The sequence below is a fragment of the Phyllobates terribilis genome, unplaced genomic scaffold (genome assembly GCF_046119375.1).
Source record: "Phyllobates terribilis strain yellow unplaced genomic scaffold, ASM4611937v1 Scaffold_10__3_contigs__length_209671492, whole genome shotgun sequence".
NCBI lineage: Eukaryota > Metazoa > Chordata > Amphibia > Anura > Dendrobatidae > Phyllobates > Phyllobates terribilis.
Window position 1 is genome coordinate 34865889 of NW_027362770.1, and position 20886 is coordinate 34886774.

A 20886-nucleotide genomic window follows, 5' to 3' on the forward strand; every position below is an offset into this window, starting at 1 on the left:
TACTCTCGTTGGATGCTGAGAAAGCATTCCATAGAGTCTCCTGGCACGCCATATATTATTCTCTTAAAAAGCTTGGGGTAGGGGTCTAGGGGACGCTTTTATAGCCAAAATCACGGCCCTGTATCGCAATACGTCACCTAGGCTGAAGATAAATGGAACATTTTCATCACCTTTCATAATCACCAATGGGACAAGGCAGGGATGTTCTCTGTCCCCTCTCTTATACATCCTAGTGACGGAGCACCTGCTCTCATCAATTCGCCATAACCCCAATATTAGGTGGATTGAGGTGGGAGGCACCGAGTACAAGTGCTCTGCATTTGCTGATGAAGTCCTAGTATATATCACTCAATCACATATTTCCATCCCGGCTGTTATGGCTGAAATAGATCACTTTGTTATATGGTCAAATTTTAAAATCAATGCAGCGAAGTCTGAGGCCCTCGATGTCTCCCTCCCCAAATCCATACAGGATTCCATCCAGTCCAACTTTCCCTTTGCCTGGCCCTCACAGGGTATAAAATACTTAGGAATTCGTATTCATAGAGACCTCTCCTGTCTATGTTATCTTAATTTTGGGCCCTTTATTGAACAACTCCATACAGACCACGGTTGGCAAGTTACAACTGTAAGATTCACTACGTGAACCACTGGTGTTTTGTGGAAAAGCACATGTACACTGTGTTCCAAACTATTATGCAAAAAGTGTTTAGGAGTGATAAGATAAGAATTTTTTTGTTTGTCAGTTAAACTCATTGATGGTGATGTGTGTCAGGGCTCTTTATATCACTGTAAGCAATTGTAGACACCTGTGTCCAATGAAAGGCAAGACTACTTAAGAAGGCTGTCCCACATTATTAAGCAGCCTACATTTTCTGCCAAAATGGGAAAGAAAAAGGATGTGTCGGCTGCTGAGAAGCAACAAATTGTGGAGTGTTTAGGTCAAGGCATGACTACAATCGACATTGTCAAGACACTTCATCCTGATCATCGCACAATCAAGAAGTATGTAGCGGATTCACAGTACACATGTGTGCGTGCTGATAAGGGAAAATTGAGGACTCTTTCCTACAGGCAATTATGTCAGGTTAAAAGAGCAGCGGCAAAAAAGCCTTGTCATAGCAGCAGACAAGTTTTTGAAGCTGCTGGTGCCTCCAACGTCCCCCGAACAACAAGATGCAGAGTCCTTCAGAGGTTTGCAGCTGTGCGTAAGCCATCCCGTCGACCTCCTCTATCCACTGCACACAAGCAGAAACAGCTCCAGTGGGCCAAACAATACATGAAGACAGACTTCAAAACTGTTTTGTTCACCGATGAGTGCCGTGCAACGCTCGATGGTCCAGATGGATGGAGTGGAGGATGGCTGGTTGATGGACACCCCATGCAAACACGGCTACGGTGCCAACAAGGAGGAGGTGGAGTAATGTTTTGGGCTGGAATCATGGGGAGAGAGATTTTCGGCCCCTTTAGGATCCCTGAAGGGGTAAAGATGAACTCCATAATGTATGTGAAGTTTCTCAAACAGCACTTCCTGCCATGGTTCAAGAAGAAGAACCGTTTATTCCTCAGCAAGATCATTTTCATGAATGATAATGCCCCATCTTATGCTGCACATAACAGGTCTGCATCTCTGGCTGATATGGGCATAAAAGGGGACAAACTTATGGTGTGGCACCCATGCTCCCCTGACCTCAACCCCATTCAGAACCTCTGGAGCATCATCAAAAGGAGTGTATATGATGGCGGGAGGCAGTTCACATCTAAGCAACAGCTCTGGGAGGGTATTCTGTCCTCATGCAAAACAATTGAAGCAGAAACCATCCAAAACCTGACAAATTCAATGGACGACAGAGTCCAGAAGCTCCTTTCGAACAAGGGGTCCTATATGCAAATGTAACATCATCTAGAATAAAGTTTTCAGTTGAAAACTGTTTGATTTCAGTTTCTAATAACCTACTAATGCTTAAAATGTCAAAAATGACCATTTTTTTGTTCTTTATTAAAATGAAAAGGTTGATCAAAGAGTGTGGGTGATCAAAGAGTGTGGCAACCCAGTAGTCAGGATTACTTCGAATTCTGACAATCTGAGGGTCATGTTGCAGGTAGTGCAGCAAGAAGGCACTCATGTGTCTTGCGCATCTAGGAGCCCCAAAATTATTTTCCGGGCTAGATGCAGCTAAAAATTATTATTCATTTGAAAGCTGGTGGAGCTTAGTATAGATGGCGTAATAGAATCAGTACTGCAAACTGCAACAAAGCCCAAATTATTTTCCAGCCAAGATACAGATAAACATGATTAGTAATTTTAAATCTGGTGGAGTTTAGTATAGATGGCCTAATAGAATCAGTACTGCACATTGCTACAAAGCCCAAATTATTTTCCTGCCAAGATACAGATAAACATGATTAGAAATTTTAAATCTGGTGGAGTTTAGTATAGACGGCCTAATAGAATCAATACTGCACACTGCTACAGGGCCCAAATTATTTTCATGCCAAGATACAGATAAACATGATTAGTAATTTGAAAGCTTAAAACGGTTGGTGAGGTGATTTTAACAAATCATCAAGCTTTTACTCTCCCCAGGATGACACAGGGGTAGAAAAGTCGTTTCGGATCCATGATTTGTTCATCTTTATGAACGTGAGTCTGTTTACATTATCAGTGGAGAGCCGCGTGCGCTTATCTGTCAGCACACCACCAGCAGCGCTGAACACACGTTCAGGCAGAACGCTGGCTGCGGGGTATGACAAGATCTCCAAGGCATAAGTGGCGAGCTCTGGCCATTTATCCATATTGGAAGCCCAAAAAGAGCAAGGGTCCAATGACACAGTCATGGCTTCAATGTTTACTTGGAGATACTCCTGTACCATCGTCTCTAGGCGTTGACTATGTGTCAGACTTCTTGTCTCCTGTGGCCTTGCAAAGGATGGGCTAAAAAAGTGGTGAAATGATTCCGCAAAATTGATGTTACCAGAAGATACAGTGTTTCTGTTACGGTTTGAGTGCTGAACACTCGACGGTCCCACGGTTGGCAAGTTGGAACTGTGAGATTCACTACGTGCACCACTGGTGTTTTGGGGAAAAGCACATGTAAGATTCTGCAACAGTCTCTGCTGATACACCTTAATGCGTGCATCTCTTTCTATGGCAGGAATAATTTCTGCAAATTTACTTTTGTACTGGGGATCTAACAGTGTGGCAACCCAGTAGTCAGGATTATTTCTAATTCTCACAATTCGAGGGTCATGTTGCAGGTAGTGCAGCAAGAAGGCACTCATGTGTCTTGCGCATCCAGGAGCACCAAGTCCCTGTTCTGTGGGTGGCGAGGTAACAATCATGCTTCTTTCCTCTTCCCTCTCCCCCCAACCTCGCACAACAGAAATGTGATCAAGGTCTCCCTCATCTGATAAGTCTTCCATCAGTTCATCCTCCTCTTCTTCCTGAGCTCCTGCACCTTCCTCACTAGTTTGGCTGCTACCATGCGCCCTGGTAAAACCATCTCCCCTACCCTCACATGCCTGCTGCCTTGGTGCTGCCGACCGTCTGGACCTTGCAGATGTTAGCCCTTCTGCATACAACTCCTCCTCCTCTACTTCCTCCACCTCCTCTTGTGCCACCACCTGACTCCGAATTCTGTTTAACATGTGCTCCAGCATGTAAATCACCAGAATAGTCATGCTGATAATGGCATCGTCAGCACTAAACATCTCAGTCGCCATTTCAAAACTGTGTAGAAGGGTGCATAGGTCCCTGATCTGAGACCACTCCTGCAGCGTGATTTGCCCCACCTCTGAATCTCGTTGGCCCAGGCTATAAGTCAGAACATATTGCACAAGGGCTTGTCGGTGCTGCCACAGTCGCTGCAACATGTGCAGAGTTGAATTCCACCGGGTAGGCACATCGCATTTTAGCCGGTGAAGTGGCAGGCCCATCGACTTCTGTAGAGATGTAAGTCGCTGAGCTGCGGGATGCGAACGGCGGAAGAGAGCACACAGCGACCGTGCCCTCTGCAGAAGGCCATCTAGTCCGGGATAGTGGGCTAAAAATTGCTGGACAACCAGGTTTAACACGTGAGCCATACAAGGCACGTGTGTGACATTGCCCCGGCGAAGGGCCGCACCCAGGTTTGCAGCATTGTCGCACACGGCCTTCCCTGGTTTCAGGTCCAGTGGAGACAACCATTCATGAAATTGGTTCTCCAGAGCTGACCACAACTCCTCAGCTGTGTGAGTCACATTTCCCAGACATTTCAAAGTAAAAACCGCCGGATGACATTGAGCCCTGCTGCCAGCATAGTAAGGAGGTGTGCAGGATCCATTCTGCGCAGTTAGAAAGCTTGTGGCATGACAAGACAGGCTTTGGGTGCAGGTGGAGGACCGAGAGGAGGTTGAGGAGGCAGAAGCAGTGGAGGAACTTTGAGATAAAGAGGATTGATGCACAACTCGTGGGGACGGCAAGACTTGGACAGTAGCCCCTTGTCCTGCTGTCACCATAGTTACCCAGTGCCCAGTCAGCGACATGTAACGCACCTGTCCATGCCTACTCGTCCAAGTGTCTGTGGTGAAATGCACCCTGTCACACACAGAGTTTCTCAAAGAAGCGGTGATGTTGTGTGCGACATGCTGGTGGAGCGCAGGCACACCTTTCTTTGAGAATTAGTGCCGACTAGGCATCTGGTACTGGGGCACTGCGATGGATATAAGAACTTGAAAATCCTCTGTGTCCACCAGGCAGAAAGGAAGCATTTCTGTAGCCAAGAGCTTGCAGATGGTGAAATTCAACCTCTTTTCTTTCTCATGGCTAGGAGGAAATGGTCTTTTACTTTTCCACATCTGAGGGACCGAGGGCTGGCTGCTGTTCTTAGACGGGGTTGAGAAGGGTGTTCCCGGCAAACTGCCGGTCTGTGAGGAAGATGCAGGTGGACATGTTAGGTTGCCTTGATCCAAAGGTGGTGCTATCAATGTCGGACAGCACTGAATACCAGCTGGTGTTTCCACCTCTAAAGAAAATTATGACCTGCCAATCACGCTGGCTGTTGCTGGTAAAGAGGTGGCAGGTCTGTGTCCCAAAACAGGTGTGACTGCTGTCCCCCCAGTCACAGAGGATGAAAAGGCTGCGGATGCACACGAAGTGGCAGACGGTGGTTGGCCCGGCCGGCTAGGCCGCATTGTAGCACAGTGAGCTTCCCACTGCAACTTATGCTTCATATCCATGTGCCAGTTCATGCATGAAGTACTCAAACTATGTATTTTTTGGCCTCTACTTAGCTTTTGCTGACAAATGTTACAGATAACACGAGTTGGGTCATCTTTATCGATCTGAAAAAATGCCCAGGCTATGCAAGGCTTAGCACCCATGCGACCTGAAGTGCTACCACGACTTGTGGTCAGAGGCAGAGTTGTGTTTGAGGATGCAGTTGTTGACGTGCTTCCAGTACTACGTCTCTGTCCAGGAAGGCGCAACCTGACCTCGTCATCACTAGCATCCTCCTCCACCTCCTCTGCTGACCTCATCTCTTGGCTGACTGTGGGTTGACAGTAAGTGGTATCTCCAACCTCATCATCATCACCCTCTGTGTTATCACACCCGTCGTCTTCAGAGCCAACCTCTTCCTGCCCTGACAAAAAACTAAAGTTGTCGCTCCAATCAGGTATTTGAGTCTCATCATCATCTTCCTCATTGTCTCCACCAACAGGAGTTACACTTTGGGAATGAGGGTCTACATTATGGTCAGAACCTTCTGCGTCTGGTCCTGGATCTGACTCATAAAGATTCTGGGCATCAGTGCAGATCATTTCCTCGTCTGGATTCACAGAAGCTCTGGAGCTGACCTCTGATTCCCAGGCTATAGTATGAGTAAACAGCTCTGCAGACTCAACCATCTGTTCTACCCCATACTCAGAGGGGCAGCTGGAGACTTGGGAGCAGTGAGGAAGCAAGTGCGATTGGAGTGACACCTCTGAGGACTGGTGTATTTGTGATGTTGAAGTTGAGGTGGAGGAGAGCCCAGTTAAAGGAGCACTTGATATCCGTTGAAGCACCTGCTGTTTTTGTGCCTCATCTGGAATTTGTAGCGATTGGCGTGGCCGTAAGAAAGGGATCTTATCACATTGTCCGCTAAAAGAAGTAGACATCTTAGTTTGGCTGGAAGATGGTCATTCTTCTGCAGATGTTACTGTTGCTTTAACACCTACCCCACGGACACAACCTTTTTTTCCCTTCCTAACACGCCTATTCCCCTTTCCACCAGCAGCAGGCCTTTTTCCAATCATTTTGGTGGTTAACTAATTCACAACTCTGGAGTTGGTTGCACAAAAAACAATGGATGGGAACGGAGCAGAGCTGAGTGGCCAAACTGTTGTATTAGCCCAAAAGTATTGGCTGGGTTTGATGCAGATAAAAATTATATTGAATTTGCAACCTGGTGGATGTTAGTATAGATGGACTAATAGAACAAGTCCCACACACTGCTACAAGCCGAAATATATTTTTCAGAGCTAGATGCAGAAAAAAATTATATTGAATTTGCAACCTGATGGAGGTTAGTATAGATGGACTAATAGAACAAGTCCCACACACTGCTACAAGCCGAAGCCCAAATATTTTTTCAGAGGTAAATGCAGAAAAAAATTACATTGAATTTGCAACCTGATGGAGGTTAGTATACATGGACTAATAGAACAAGTCCCACACACTGCTACAAGCCGAAATATTTTTTCAGAGCTAGATGCAGACAAAAAATATATTGAATTTGCAACCTGATGGAGGTTAGTATAGATGGACTAATAGAACAAGTCCCACACACTGCTACAAGCCGAAGCCCAAATATTTTTTCAGAGCTAGATGCAGATAAAAATTATTTTGAATTTGTAACCTGCTGGAGGTTAGTATAGATGGACTAATAGAACTAGTCCCACACACTGCTACAACCCGAAATATTTTTTCAGAGCTAGATGCAGGAAAAAATTATATTGAATTTGCAACCTGATGGAAGTTAGTATAGATGGACTAATAGAACAAGTCCCACACACTGCTACAAGCCGAAATATTTTTTCAGAGCTAGATGCAGAAAAAAATTATATTGAATTTGCAACCTGATGGAGGTTAGTATAGATGGACTAATAGAACAAGTCCCACACACTGCTACAAGCCGAAATATTTTTTCAGAGCTAGATGCAGAAAAAAATTATATTGAATTTGCAACCTGCTGGAGGTTAGTATAGTTGGACTAATAGAACATGTCCCACACACTGCTACAAGCCGAAGCCCAAATATTTTTTCAGAGCTAGAAGCAGATAAAAATTATTTTTAATTTGCAACCTGCTGGAGGTTAGTATAGATGGACTAATAGAACAAGTCCCACACACTGCTACAAGCGCAAATATTTTTTCAGAGTTATATGCAGATAAAAATTATTTTGAATTTGCAACCTGCTGGAGGTTAGTATAGATGGACTAATAGAATGAAGATATGCCCAAAAGGTTTTACTTTACTAGGTGCAGTAAAAAAAATTGTATTCTATACACAGGTGGTGTAGCTTGCAACACAGATAGGCTTCTCCACTGACTAACACACACTGCAAGAGGACAAAAAGGATTTGCTTTGCTAGATTTAGCCAAATGCTGTGAAAAAACTTGAACAGCACTGGCACAGACCTGCCTGCCAAAAAGTGATAGGAACTGATGTAACCTAGCCCTGAAAAGGACTGCAATTACAATTAGTCTTTACTCCCAACCTATCTATTTAAGAGCACAGACCTGCCTGATAAAAGTGATAGGAACTGATGAACCTAGCCCTGAAAAGGACTGCAATTGCAATTAGTCTTTACTCCCAATCTATCTATTTAAGAGCACAGACCTGCCTGATAAAAGTCGTATGAAATGATGTAACCTAGTCCTTAAAAGGACTGCAATCACAACTATTCCCTACTCCCAAGCTATCTGTAGATTTGTGCGAAAATTGGCTTAAAATTAACAAAAAACCAAGCAATGTGAACTGAGGTCTAAGATGGTAGACATGCAAGAAATAGGAGCATGTTCACACTAGCAAAAAGAAGCAAAACCTACAAAAGACAAAAATATATCTCATACCCTACCATCATTATATATAAATGTAAAGCAAAGTTGCATAATAAATATAGGGTACTTAGTGAACTATTTTTGATCAAAAAAAGTATACAAGCCGTCCTACCAGCGGCAAGGTGACCCTAAATTGGGACGGTACCTATACTGTCTATATTAAAAACCTTACTGTATATCAAAGTTGAAGTAATGCATATAAAAGGGTAGACAAATAGGACCGGGTCCCAACTCCAGACCACCTAGTCCCGTGGTAAGCTACATATATACTAATCAGCTCAACAAAGGGGATGCCACACCCTTAAATTGCACAGAATGCAAACAAGACAAAAAACCAAGCAATGTGAACTGAGGTCTAAGATGGTAGACATGCAAGAAATAGGAGCATGTTCACACTAGCAAAAAGAAGCAAAACCTACAAAAGACAAAAATATATCTCATACCCTACCATCATTATATATAAATGTAAAGCAAAGTTGCATAATAAATATAGGGTACTTAGTGAACTATTTTTGATCAAAAAAAGTATACAAGCCGTCCCACCAGCGGCAAGGTGACCCTAAATTGGGACGGTACCTATACTGTCTATATTAAAAACCTTACTGTATATCAAAGTTGAAGTAATGCATATAAAAGGGTAGACAAATAGGACCGGGTCCCAACTCCAGACCACCTAGGCCCGTGGTAAGCTACATATATACTAATCAGCTCAACAAAGGGGATGCCACACCCTTAAATTGCACAGAATGCAAACAAGACAAAAAACCAAGCAATGTGAACTGAGGTCTAAGATGGTAGACATGCAAGAAATAGGAGCATGTTCACACTAGCAAAAAGAAGCAAAACCAACAAAAGACAGAAATATATCTCATACCCTACCATCATTATATATAAATGTAAAGCAAACTTGCATAATAAATATAGGGTACTTAGTGAACTATTTTTGATCAAAAAAAGTATACAAGCCGTCCCACCAGCGGCAAGGTGACCCTAAATTGGGACGGTACCTATACTGTCTATATTAAAAACCTTACTGTATATCAAAGTTGAAGTAATGCATATAAAAGGGTAGACAAATAGGACCAGGTCCCAACTCCAGACCACCTAGACCCGTGGTAATCTACATATATACTAATCAGCTCAACAAAGGGGATGCCACACCCTTAAATTGCACAGAATGCAAACAAGACAAAAAACCAAGCAATGTGAACTGAGGTCTAAGATGGTAGACATGCAAGAAATAGGAGCATGTTCACACTAGCAAAAAGAAGCAAAACCTACAAAAGACAAAAATATATCTCATACCCTACCATCATTATATATAAATGTAAAGCAAAGTTGCATAATAAATATAGGGTACTTAGTGAACTATTTTTGATCAAAAAAAGTATACAAGTCCCACCAGCGGCAAGGTGACCCTAAATTGGGACGGTACCTATACTGTCTATATTAAAAACCTTACTGTATATCAAAGTTGAAGTAATGCATATAAAAGGGTAGACAAATAGGACCAGGTCCCAACTCCAGACCACCTAGGCCCGTGGTAAGCTACATATATACTAATCAGCTCAACAAAGGGGATGCCACACCCTTAAATTGCACAGAATGCAAACAAGACAAAAAACCAAGCAATGTGAACTGAGGTCTAAGATGGTAGACATGCAAGAAATAGGAGCATGTTCACACTAGCAAAAAGAAGCAAAACCTACAAAAGACAAAAATATATCTCATACCCTACCATCATTATATATAAATGTAAAGCAAAGTTGCATAATAAATATAGGGTACTTGGTGAACTATTTTTGATCAAAAAAAGTATACAAGCCATCCCACCAGCGGCAAGGTGACCCTAAATTGGGACGGTACCTATAATGTCTATATTAAAAACCTTACTGTATATCAAAGTTGAAGTAATGCATATAAAAGGGTAGACAAATAGGACCGGGTCCCAACTCCAGACCACATAGGCCCGTGGTAAGCTACATATATACTAATCAGCTCAACAAAGGGGATGCCACACCCTTAAATTGCACAGAATGCAAACAAGACAAAAAACCAAGCAATGTGAACTGAGGTCTAAGATGGTAGACATGCAAGAAATAGGAGCATGTTCACACTAGCAAAAAGAAGCAAAACCTACAAAAGACAAAAATATATCTCATACCCTACCATCATTATATATAAATGTAAAGCAAAGTTGCATAATAAATATAGGGTACTTAGTGAACTATTTTTAATCAAAAAAAGTATACAAGCCGTCCCACCAGCGGCAAGGTGACCCTAAATTGGGACGGTACCTATACTGTCTATATTAAAAACCTTACTGTATATCAAAGTTGAAGTAATGCATATAAAAGGGTAGACAAATAGGACCGGGTCCCAACTCCAGACCACCTAGACCCGTGGTAATCTACATATATACTAATCAGCTCAACAAAGGGGATGCCACACCCTTAAATTGCACAGAATGCAAACAAGACAAAAAACCAAGCAATGTGAACTGAGGTCTAAGATGGTAGACATGCAAGAAATAGGAGCATGTTCACACTAGCAAAAAGAAGCAAAACCTACAAAAGACAAAAATATATCTCATACCCTACCATCATTATATATAAATGAAAAGCAAAGTTGCATAATAAATATAGGGTACTTAGTGAACTATTTTTGATCAAAAAAAGTATACAAGCCGTCCCACCAGCGGCAAGGTGACCCTAAATTGGGACGGTACCTATACTGTCTATATTAAAAACCTTACTGTATATCAAAGTTGAAGTAATGCATATAAAAGGGTAGACAAATAGGACCGGGTCCCAACTCCAGACCACCTAGGCCCGTGGTAAGCTACATATATACTAATCAGCTCAACAAAGGGGATGCCACACCCTTAAATTGCACAGAATGCAAACAAGACAAAAAACCAAGCAATGTGAACTGAGGTCTAAGATGGTAGACATGCAAGAAATAGGAGCATGTTCACACTAGCAAAAAGAAGCAAAACCTACAAAAGACAAAAATATATCTCATACCCTACCATCATTATATATAAATGTAAAGCAAAGTTGCATAATAAATATAGGGTACTTGGTGAACTATTTTTGATCAAAAAAAGTATACAAGCCATCCCACCAGCGGCAAGGTGACCCTAAATTGGGACGGTACCTATACTGTCTATATTAAAAACCTTACTGTATATCAAAGTTGAAGTAATGCATATAAAAGGGTAGACAAATAGGACCGGGTCCCAACTCCAGACCACCTAGGCCCGTGGTAAGCTACATATATACTAATCAGCTCAACAAAGGGGATGCCACACCCTTAAATTGCACAGAATGCAAACAAGACAAAAAACCAAGCAATGTGAACTGAGGTCTAAGATGGTAGACATGCAAGAAATAGGAGGATGTTCACACTAGCAAAAAGAAGCAAAACCTACAAAAGACAAAAATATATCTCATACCCTACCATCATTATATATAAATGTAAAGCAAAGTTGCATAATAAATATAGGGTACTTAGTGAACTATTTTTGATCAAAAAAAGTATACAAGCCGTCCCACCAGCGGCAAGGTGACCCTAAATTGGGACGGTACCTATACAGTCTATATTAAAAACCTTACTGTATATCAAAGTTGAAGTACCACGGGCCTAGGTGGTCTGGAGTTGGGACCCGGTCCTATTTGCCTACCCTTTTATATGCATTACTTCAACTTTGATATACAGTAAGGTTTTTAATATAGACAGTATAGGTACCGTCCCAATTTAGGGTCACCTTGCCGCTGGTGGGACGGCTTGTATACTTTTTTTGATCAAAAATAGTTCACTAAGTACCCTATATTTATTATGCAACTTTGCTTTACATTTATATATAATGATGGTAGGGTATGAGATATATTTTTGTCTTTTGTAGGTTTTGCTTAAAATTAACAAAGTATAGCGCACACAGCAACAGCGGTGCCGTCTAACACGCAGCTGCAGCAGTGAGAAAATGGTGGCGACGGGGAAAATGGCTTGGTCTTATAGGGCAAGGACATGTGACATACACTGCCAATGACACATGCCCTTGCTTGTGTGAAAAAAAGCAGTTCGCTCCGTGTGTGCGCTGCTGATAGGCTGACAGATTGCTCCTCCCCACTGTAAATGCGGGAAAGAAAAAAAAAAAATGGAGATCTTCATTATTTCTGCAGAGATCCATCCCCTGCCCCTCCCCCCGCCCCGCTGTACACTCAAACTGCATATAAACATTAATTTTCAGCATTACTGAGAAAAAATCCAGTTATGATTTTGGTGCACGAACAGTTATCGAACATAACCTCGAACAGCCGAATTTTTTTCAAATTGTTCGGGATCGCCGAACGGCTCGAACACCGCCCAAAACAGTTCGAATTTGAGATTGGCGAACAGTTCGAGTCGAACACCGCTCATCTCTGTTCATAAACCCAGATATAAGAAGAGTTTCATTCAATAGGTATTTTAATAAAAGGATCTATTCATAAATCCAGAAATAATGGGAGTTTCATTCACATTAATATGTATGCTAGAGGTAGTAAAACGGAATGCAGAGAGAGAAGAAAAAAAACCAAAAAAAAAACCACAGTGAGTGTAGATTGTAGACACAGTGGAGCCGTCATCACAGAGGGTCTTACATGCAGTCTCTGATGAAGGCTTCTAGAATATTCTTCATTGTTTTAGCTAACTGTAAATGCTTAAGGGGAATGGTGTCATCACTTATGACCTTGGAGGGCGCTGACCCCAGTGAAGGAGAGGAGAGAAATGTTTGAGTCTAGGTGTTAGTGGAATGACGCTTGAGGGTTAGGTTCTGTGGCTGTGGACCTGGAGCTGAAAGATGGATGGCTTACGGAGTGTTGAAGATTTGTTATCAACTAAAGTGGATAAACGTGCTTCAGTTGTGGATATGTCAGAGTGTTGAAGATCCGTTATCAACTAAAGTGGATAAACGTGCTTCAGTTGTGGATATGTCATTTGGATTTAAACTTTATTTAAGGACTGCTGCTACTGGATATCTGTGCTTTCATCATTTTATCTGTTGTGTGGAGGATCAAGGACTGTGGCTACAGACTAAACTGGCTGGAGATAAGAAATCTGTGGGCCAACCAAAATTTAGGAGACAGTGCGTATCACCTGATACAAAGCCAGTGGAACTACTGATCCCAGTTTGGAAACATAAGGACTGAGAGAACTATATTTTGGCCATCTACTTGGAATTGCTGCTTTACCATGGATGTGATTTATAAAATATTGTTGCATTGTTAACCTGCCTAGGTGATTATGTACAACCCACAACCTCAAATCTTCACACTATCAATCACCACCCGCTCGACCATCTGGGCCAGAGTGTAGGACTCTGGCTGCAACCACTTCTGAACAAGGTGCAGTAGGTCAAACATCTGCAAGTGAGGGGGTTTGTCACTGGCATACGCCCAGTGGTGGACTCGTTGGGCTCTCACAGCAATTTTCACTCCCAGGCGTACCAAGATCTCTGTCTTTAGTTTGGCATAATTCTTGGCATCCTGCAGTGTCAACTCAAAATAAGCCTTTTGGGGTTCACCCAACAAATATGGTGCTAGAACCTCCACCCAATGTTCTGGTGGAAGTCTCTCCCGATCAGCCACCCTCTCGAAGACTGCCTCCACATTATCCCCGGGGTCATCTTCTACATGGCCCGTCATACCACCTTCCTGACGTGGGAGTCATCAGTCGGCCCTGGGGGTGGGGGCGGTTGCTCTGCCCTGGATGGCGTCCGCCAGGAGCTGTATCTGCTGTTGCTGCTCCTGCTGGTGCTGCTGCTGCACATTTTGCTTCAACTGGAGCTGTTGCAGCAACAGTTTCTTTGTCTCCTGGTGCTGCTGGCTCTGAAGGTGCTGCTGCTGGTACTGTGCCTGCTGTTGCTGTAGTTGCTGCTGTAACTGCGCTTGCTGCTGGTTCTGTGCTTGCTGCTGCTGGTGCTGCATTTGTTGCACCTGCTGTGCCCGTAACAGATGCATAAGCAAGTCCTCCAAGCTGTCGGACTTCTCTGGCTGGCTGGCGGACTTTACTCAGGACATCCACTGTTCTCTTTGGCAGGTACACGTGTTCCTGGAATCTTGCCAGTACTCTTACTAGAGATGAGCGGTGTTCGACTAGAACTGTTCGCCAATCTCAAATTCGAGCTGTTTTGGGCGGTGTTCGAGTTGTTTGACGAACCCGAACGATTTGCAAAAAATTCGGCTGTTCGAGGTTATGTTCGATAACTGTTCGTGCACCAAAAGCGTGTCCTGCATGTCTGGCGCTATTTAGAGCACCAATCATGCAGGGATTGTCTGCCACTCACTGTAATGCCACAGCCATGGTGGTTGTGGCATTACAGTGATTGCCCAAATCGATGGGAACAGTGCCAACAGTGAAACATGAAAAGCCGGCAATTCAGCAGCGGCATACACCTGTACCCGACAATTTAGAACCGAAAGAATAGAGCTTCACACATAGATTAGATAGATATAAACATGTCAGCCACATATATACGAAGTACAGTGACAGTGCTGCTTACTGTACTTGTCATTTAGCGTAAAGGATTTATCAAAAAAAATAATAGTGTTTTCATGCACCGTCTCTTTAAAAAAGCCGGCCGGCAATTCAGCAGCGGTACCCGACAATTTATAACAGACAGAATAGAGCTTCACACATAGATTAGATAGATAGAAACATGTCAGTCACATATATATGAAGTACAGTGATAGTGTTGGTTACTGTACTTGTCATTTAGTATTAAAATAAAGGATTTATTATTAAAAAAATTGGCGTGGGGTTCCCCTTAATTTTAGGCTCTAGCGGAGGTTAAGCAGACGGCTGGGGCAGATGTTTGAAGCCTGGGAAGGGGGTAATACCCACGGAGCTTCCCAGGCTACTAATATCAGCCCCCAGCTGAATACATAGCCTTTACTAGCTATTAAAATGGGGGACCCCCCAAAATAAATGACGTGGGGTCCCCCCTAATTTAATAGCTAGCAAAGGCTAGGCAGACAGCTGGGGGCTGATATTAATAGCCCAGGAAGGGAGCCATGAATATTGGCCCCCTCCCAGGCTAGAAACACCAGCCGTCAGCCGCCCCAGAAATGGCGCATTCATAGGATGCGCCAATTCTGGCACTTAGCCTCGCTCTTCCACGCTGCCCTGGTGCGGTGGCAGGGGGTAATAGGGTTGGGGTTGATGTCAGCTTATAATGCCAGCTGACATCAAGCCCAGGTTAGTAATGGAGAGGCGTCTATAAGACACCCCCATTACTAACCCCATAGTCAAAGTTAAAAAAAGCACAAACACCCAGAATAAAGTCCTTTAATTGAAATAAAGACACAATCCTTTATTGTTCTAAATTAAACCATACTTACCGTCACGCCCATTCCAGCTGAAGCCAACGATCTCCTGCAATAAAAGAAAAATAATAAAGCAACCTCATCCTTACCTTTCCATGGTTCCCACGACAGCTTCAGCTCTGCTACATCGAGATGACAGGCTGGACCGCAGCAGAACGCTGCCATCCAGCCTGTCATCCCGCAGACACTGAGAAGCGCAGGCTTGCTTGCGCTGCTCAGCGTCTCTCTGTGACGACATCCAGATGAGCCGAGTTCATGTCCAATGAACTCGGCTCACCTCATGCACGTCACTGACAGCGTGGGAAAATTCTCAAGCTGAAGCGGTGAGTGCAGGAGAATTCTCCCACGCTGTCAGTGACGTGCATAAGGTGAGCTCATGTCCAATGAACTCAGCTCACCTCCTGCACGTCACTGACAGCGTGGGAGAATTCTCCTGCACTCAGCGCTTCAGCGTGAGAATTCTCCCGCTGAAGCGCTGAGTGCAGGAGAATTTTCCCACGCTGTCAGTGACGTGCATAAGGTGAGCTCATGTCCAATGAACTCAGCTCACCTCCTGCACGTAACTGACAGCGTGGGAGAATTCTCCTGCACTCAGCGCTTCAGTGTGAGAATTCTCCCACGCTGAAGCGCTGAGTGCAGGAGAATTTTCCCACGCTGTCAGTGACGTGCATGAGGTGAGCCGAGTTCATTGGACATTAACTCGGCTCATCTGGATGCCCTCACAGAGAGACACTGTGGAGCGCAAGCAAGCCTGCGCTTCTCAGTGTCTGCGGGATGACAGGCTGGATGGCAGCGTTCTGCAGCGGTCCAGCCTGTCATCTCGATGTAGCAGAGCTGAAGCTGTCGTGGGAACCATGGAAAGGTAAGGATGATGTTGCTTTATTATTTTTCTTTTATTTCAGGAGATCGTTGGCTTCAGCTAGAATGGGCGTGATGGTAAGTATGGTTTAATTTAGAACAATAAAGAATTGTGTGTTTATTTCAATTAAAGGACTTTTTTCTGGGTGTTGTGTTTTTTTTAAATACTTTACTAGAAATTCATGGTGGTCATGTCTAATATTGGCGTGACCCCATGAATTTCGGGCTTAGGGCCAGCTGATAATGCCAAGCTGGCCCTAACCCCTTTATTACCCAGTGAGCCACCGCACCAGGGCCCTGGATGAGTTGGGTACAGCGCCAGAAGATGGCGCTTCTATGAACGCGCCATTTTCCGGGGTGGCTGCGGACTGCAATTTGCAGCGGGGGTGGCCCAGAAAGCTTGGGCCTCCCTGCGCTGTGGATTCCAGCCCCCAGCTGCCTAGTTGTACCTGGCTGGACACAAAAACAGGGCGAAGCCCCACGTCAATTTTCTTTAAATTATTTCATGAAATAATTAAGAAAAAAAGGGCTTCCCTATATTGTTGTGTCCGGCCAGGTACAAATAGGCAGCTGGTGATTGGGGGCAGCCCGTTCCTGCCTGCTGTACCTGGCTGGACACAAATATAGTGCGAAGCCCTACGTCAATTTTTTTTAAATTATTTCATGAATTTCCTGAAATTATTAAAAAAAATTGAAGTGGGGCTTCGCACTATATTTGTGTCCAGCCAGGTACAGCAGGCAGGAACGGGCTGCCCCCATCCACCAGCTGCCTATTTGTACCTGGCCGGACACAACAATATAGGGAAGCCCTTTTTTTCTTAATTATTTCATGAATTTCATGAAATAATTAAAAAAAATTGAAGTGGGGCTTCGCACTATATTTGTGTCCAGCCAGGTACAGCAGGCAGGAACGGGCTGCCCCCATCCACCAGCTGCCTATTTATACCTGGCCGGACACAACAATATAGGGAAGCCCTTTTTTTCTTAATTATTTCATGAATTTCATGAAATAATTAAAAAAAATTGAAGTGGGGCTTCGCACTATATTTGTGTCCAGCCAGGTACAGCAGGGAGGAACGGGCTGCCCCCAACCACCAGCTGCCTATTTGTACCTGGCCGGACACAACAATATAGGGAAGCCCTTTTTTTCTTAATTATTTCATGAATTTCATGAAATAATTAAAAAAAAAGTACGTGGGGCTTCGCCCTATTTTTGTGTCCAGCCAGGTACAACTAGGCAGCTGGGGGCTGGAATCTGCAGCGCAGGGAGGCCCAAGCTTTCTGGGCCCCCCCCCGCTACAAATTGCAGTCCGCAGCCACCCCGGAAAATGGCGTGTTCATAGCAGCGCCATCTTCTGGCGCTGTACCCAACTCATCCAGGGCCCTGGTGCGGTGGCTCACTGGGTAATAAAGGGGTTAGGGCCAGCTTGGTATTATCAGCTGGCCCTAAGCCCAAAATTCATGGGGTCACGCCAGTATTAGACATGACCGCCATGAATTTCTAGTAAAGTATTTAAAAAAAACACAACACCCAGAATAAAGTCCTTTAATTGAAATAAAGACACAATTCTTTATTGTTCTAAATTAAACCATACTTACCATCACACCCATTCCAGCTGAAGCCAACGATCTCCTGCAATAAAAGAAAAATAATAAACTAACCTCATCCTTACCTTTCCATGGTTCCCACGACAGCTTCAGCTCTGCTACATCGAGATGACTGGCTGGACCGCAGCAGAACGCTGCCATCCAGTCTGTCATCCCGCAGACACTGAGAAGCGCAGGCATGCTTGCGCTCCTCACTGTCTCACTGTGACGGCGTCCAGATGAGCCGAGGTCATGTCCAATGAACTCGGCTCACCTCATGCACGTCACTGACAGCGTGGGAAAATTCTCACGCTGAAGTGCTGAGTGCAGGAGAATTCTCCCACGCTGTCAGTGATGTGCATGAGGTGAGCTCATGTCCAATGAACTCAGCTCACCTCCTGCACATCACTGACAGCGTGGGAAAATTCTCCTGCAATCAGCGCTTCAGCGTGAGAATTTTCCCACGCTGTCAGTGACGTGCATGAGGTGAGCCGAGTTCATTGGACATGAACTCGGCTCATCTGGATGTCGTCACAGAGAGACGCTGAGCAGCGCAAGCAAGCCTGCGCTTCTCAGTGTCTGCGGGATGACAGGCTGGATGGCAGCGTTCTGCTGCGGTCCAGCCTGTCATCTCGATGTAGCAGAGCTGAAGCTGTCGTGGGAACCATGGAAAGGTAAGGATGAGGTTGCTTTATTATTTTTCTTTTATTACAGGAGATCGTTGGCTTCAGCTGGAATGGGCGTGACGGTAAGTATGGTTTAATTTAGAACAATAAAGGATTGTGTCTTTATTTCAATTAAAGGACTTTATTCTGGGTGTTTGTGTTTTTTTTAACTTTGACTATGGGGTTAGTAATGGGGGTGTCTTATAGACGCCTCTCCATTACTAACCTGGGCTTGATGTCAGCTGGCATTATAAGCTGACATCAACCCCAACCCTATTACCCCCTGCCACCGCACCAGGGCAGCGTGGAAGAGCGAGGCTAAGTGCCAGAATTGGCGCATCCTATGAATGCGCCATTTCTGGGGCGGCTGACGGCTGGTGTTTCTAGCCTGGGAGGGGGCCAATATTCATGGCTCCCTTCCTGGGCTATTAATATCAGCCCCCAGCTGTCTGCCTAGCCTTTGCTAGCTATTAAATTAGGGGGGACCCCACGTCATTTTTTTGGGGGGGTCCCCCATTTTAATAGCTAGTAAAGGCTATGTATTCAGCTGGGGGCTGATATTAGTAGCCTGGGAAGCTCCGTGGGTATTACCCCCTTCCCAGGCTTCAAACATCTGCCCCAGCCGTCTGCTTAACCTCCGCTAGAGCCTAAAATTAAGGGGAACCCCACGCCAATTTTTTTAATAATAAATCCTTTATTTTAATACTAAATGACAAGTACAGTAACCAACACTATCACTGTACTTCATATATATGTGACTGACATGTTTCTATCTATCTAATCTATGTGTGATGCTCTATCTTTCTGTTCTAAATTGTCGGGTACCGCTGCTGAATTGCCGGCCGGCTTTTTTAAAGAGACAGTGCATGAAAACACTATTATTTTTTTAAATAAATCCTTTACACTAAATGACAAGTACAGTAAGCAGCACTATCACTGTACTTATTATATATGTGACTGACATGTTTCTATCTATCTAATCTATGTGTGAAGCTCTATTCTTTCTGTTCTAAATTGTCGGGTACAGATGCTGAATTGCCGGCCGGCTTTTTTAAAGAGACAGTGCATGAAAACACTAATATTTTTTTTTATTAAATCCTTTACACTAAATGACAAGTGCAGTAACCAACACTGTCACTGTGCTTCTTATATGTGTGACTGACATGTTTCTATCTATCTAATCTATGTGTGATGCTCTATTCCTTCTTGTCTAAATTGTCGGGTACCGGTGTATGCCGCTGCTGAATTTGCCGGCCGGCTTTTTTAAAGAGAGTGTCTTCTGAGCAGTTTGTCAGCTTTTGGACACCTTTGCAGGTGTTTTCTATGTGTTTCTATGTGTTTTTGTTTGCCTGCCATTGGTTTTAACGGTGTTCGACGGTGTTCTAAGGTGTTCGACGAACAGTTCGACGAACAGTTCCTCGAACATCCCGGTGTTCGACGAACCGAACCGAACCCGAACACTACGGGGGTGGCTCAACACTAACTCTTACACCAACTGTGGTAAAGCGACTTGCTTGACACAGGACACACGGTTGGGTAAACATCCGGTGGGCTTACTGTGTGGCATAAACTCTAGCAGCGTCCCATAAAAAGTAAACAGGCCCTCTCGGGGTTAACGGGAAAACAAAAGAGAAAGTACAACAGAATCTATTAGCAAGCAAGTCTCGACCTGCTCCAGGTAGAAAAGTGAAGTCTCAGCAACACTAGTCCTCCGGTGTTGCTCTCTGGCTTCAGCCGAACAGAGCCTGGAGACTAGAGATGAGCGTTGTTCTACTCGAACTGTTCGCCAATCTCAAATTCGAGCTGTTTTGGGCGGTGTTCGAGCCGTTCGGCGAACACGAACAATTTGAGAAAAATTCGGCTGTTCGAGGTTATGTTCGATAACTGTTCGTGCACCAAAATCATAACTGGATTTTTTCTCAGTAATGATGAAAATTAATGTTAATACGCAGTTTGAGTGTACAGCGGGGTGGGGGGAGGGGCAGGGGATGGATCTCTGCAGGAAGAATGAAGATCTTCATTTTTTTTTCTCTTTCCCGCATTTACAGTGGGGAGGTGCAATCTGTCAGCCTATCAGCAGCGCACACACGGAGCGAAGTGCTTTTTTTCACACAAGCAAGGGCATGTGTCATTGGCAGTGTATGTCACATGTCCTTGCCCTATAAGACCAAGCCATTTTCCCCGTCGCCACCATTTTCTCACTGCTGCAGCTGCGTGTTAGACGGCACCGCTGTTGCTGTGTGCGCTATACCTTGTTAATTTCAAGCCAATTTTTCGCACAAATATACAGATAGCTTGGGAGTAGGGAATAGTTGTGATTGCAGTCC